Raw genomic sequence first — 2773 nt, 5'->3', positions numbered from 1 at the left:
ACACACACACACACACACGCACGCACACACACATACACACGTACACACACACACACACACGCACACATACACTATATATATATATATATATATATATATATATATACTTACATACATATATATTCATACATAGGTATCTACATATCCATTTATATGTATATATATATGTACACATATATGTTTATAAATGTGTACGCACACACACACACATACATATATATACATATATATATATAATATAATATAATATATATACACACACTCACTCATACATACGCACACATATATACATACATACATTCTGATTGAATCCCTTTTGCCTCAGCATGTACCTACTTGCGACAATGTATCCTTTAATCTAATCAAGATATCCTTGACCTTAAAAGTAACCGGTGGTATACACCTCACTTGGATTTTACCACTTCTGAGTTTCCACTCGCTATGAAACATATGTAGCCCGGATTTCCCATACTCCATTCCGTAACGTTTGTATGTATATATGTGTGTGTGTGTGTGTGTGTGTGTGTGTAAGATAGACAGACTGACAGATAGATCAATAGATATGTATATACGTGCATGTAACTTTGTGTGCGTATGCACGTGTACGCGCGCGAGCGTTCATGGGCACATATCTACATAAATATACATGCGCGTATGTATACAGAGATGTCTGCAAGTGTGTGTGTGTTTGTGTGTGTGTGTGTGTGTGTGTGTGTGTGTGTGTGTGAATATGCAGATCCTGGGAGCAAAGTCTCCCTATATTAGTAGCAGTATGCTAGAACATTCATGCATGTTCCACCTTATATAAAGAAGACACATCAGTCATGTGAAGAGTGCGTATTCTATGAACCTTTCACTGTGCAGGACACTGCAGGTCTTCTCTGCTGACAACTTAATATAAATCCGTTCAATATTCTCTTCTCAAGCGACGCTGTATTTATTCCGCCCCCGCCATCCGTTCGCCTGTTTCGTTTTATATTAATAATTCTAAATATTTCTACCATTTCATTTATCGAAAATTGTAATTTGTACATGTACGCACATAGGTATATACAGGCATCAGTGCATACACATATTTACATGTAGATGTCTAGGTATGCGTGTGTGCACGGATGCATGCATTTACTTTTGTATGTAAATTCTTCACTGCCTGTCTGTTGTAGCCTAAAGACGCTGATCTTCTACACAGAATATTGTCATTACCTCAGCCGCTTTCCTACTGCCTAGCTACTGTGTTTCTACTGCATATCCACTGCAAATCTTTTGCTGTTCTGTAGCTGTTTATATACATAAGACTGTACATTTTTTTTTTTTACAGCTACTTCAGTGATTGAATTTAAAAACGACGGCAACAACGACGACGATGATGCGATGGTGACGAGGGGACTGGCGGCGGCGACAACAATGACAACGACGACGACGATAACCATGACAACAAAAACAATGAAAACAGCAGCAACAACTACAGCAACGAACATATGAAGAAAGGGAGAACGACTATTACTGCAACTACGACTAGTATTTGTATGACAACTTAAACTATAGACTGTACTATGAAGGCGGCGAGCTGGCAGAACCGTTGGCACGCCGGTCGAAATGCTTAGCGGTATTTCGTCTGCCGTTACGTTCTGAGTTCAAATTCCGCCGAGGTCGACTTTGCCTTTCATCCTTTTGGGATCGATAAATTAAGTACCAGTTACGCACTGGGTTGATGTAATCGACTTAATCCGTTCGTCTGTTCTTGTTTGTTCCCTCTATGTTTAGCCCCTTGTGGGCAATAACGAAATAGGTATTTCGTCTGCCACTGCGCTCTGAGTTCAAATTCCGCCGAGGTCGACTTTGCCTTTCATCCTTTCGGGGTCGATAAATTAAGTACCAGTTACGCACTGGTTCGATAAATTAAGTACCAGTTACGCACTGGGGTCGATGTAATCGACTTGATCCGTTTGTCTGTCCTTGTTTGTCCCCTCTGTGTGTAGCCGCTTGTGGGCAGTAAAGAAATAGGTATTTCGTCCGTCTTTACGTTCTGAGTTCAAATTCCGCCGAGGTCGACTTTGCCTTTGCCTTTCGGGGTCGTTAAATTAAGTACCAGTTACGCACTGGGGTTGCTGTAATCGACTTAATCCCTTTGGTCTGTCCTTGTTTGTCCCCTCTATGTTTAACCCCTTGTAGGCAATAAAGAAATAAGAAACATTAGCTCGCCGGGCGAAATGCTTAGCAGTATTTCATCTGTCTTTATGCTCTGAGTTCAAATTCCGTCGAGGTCGACTTTGCCCTTCATCCTTTCGGGGTCGATAAATTAAGTACTAATTACGCACTGGGGTCGATGTATTTCATCTGTCGATGTATTTCATCTGTCGATGTATTTCATCTGTCTATCTTTTCTCTTTTCAAAGAAAATATTTCTCCCAGCGTTTACGATTTTCCACTCGTTCTGGTCTAACGACCCTCTATGTTTGCTTTCGTTCGGTTTCTTTGTATGTCTCCACTGTCCTGTTTTTGTTCCCAACTTTGACACGCCATAAATCCTAAATTTTATTTTGGAATTTATAGAAGCAAGTCTTTGAAGACACATATTGTTGTTGAATGCTCGAAATGAGGAGTACATAGACAACCGAAAACAGCTGAAGGGTCGTTCCCTGTGTTTACTTGTCCTGTTTTCCATTTTTCTCTCTCGCTGTTTGCGTATTTAACTCGTTTGTTTCCGAATCTCATGTTGTTTACACAGTTGGTAACGTCCTGTACCCATATATGCATATATATATATATATAT

Source organism: Octopus bimaculoides, chromosome 2, assembly GCF_001194135.2.
Source record: "Octopus bimaculoides isolate UCB-OBI-ISO-001 chromosome 2, ASM119413v2, whole genome shotgun sequence".
NCBI classification, from domain to species: Eukaryota; Metazoa; Mollusca; class Cephalopoda; order Octopoda; family Octopodidae; genus Octopus; species Octopus bimaculoides.
The sequence above is the reverse complement of the archived record's forward strand: the minus strand, read 5'-3'. Positions refer to the sequence as shown.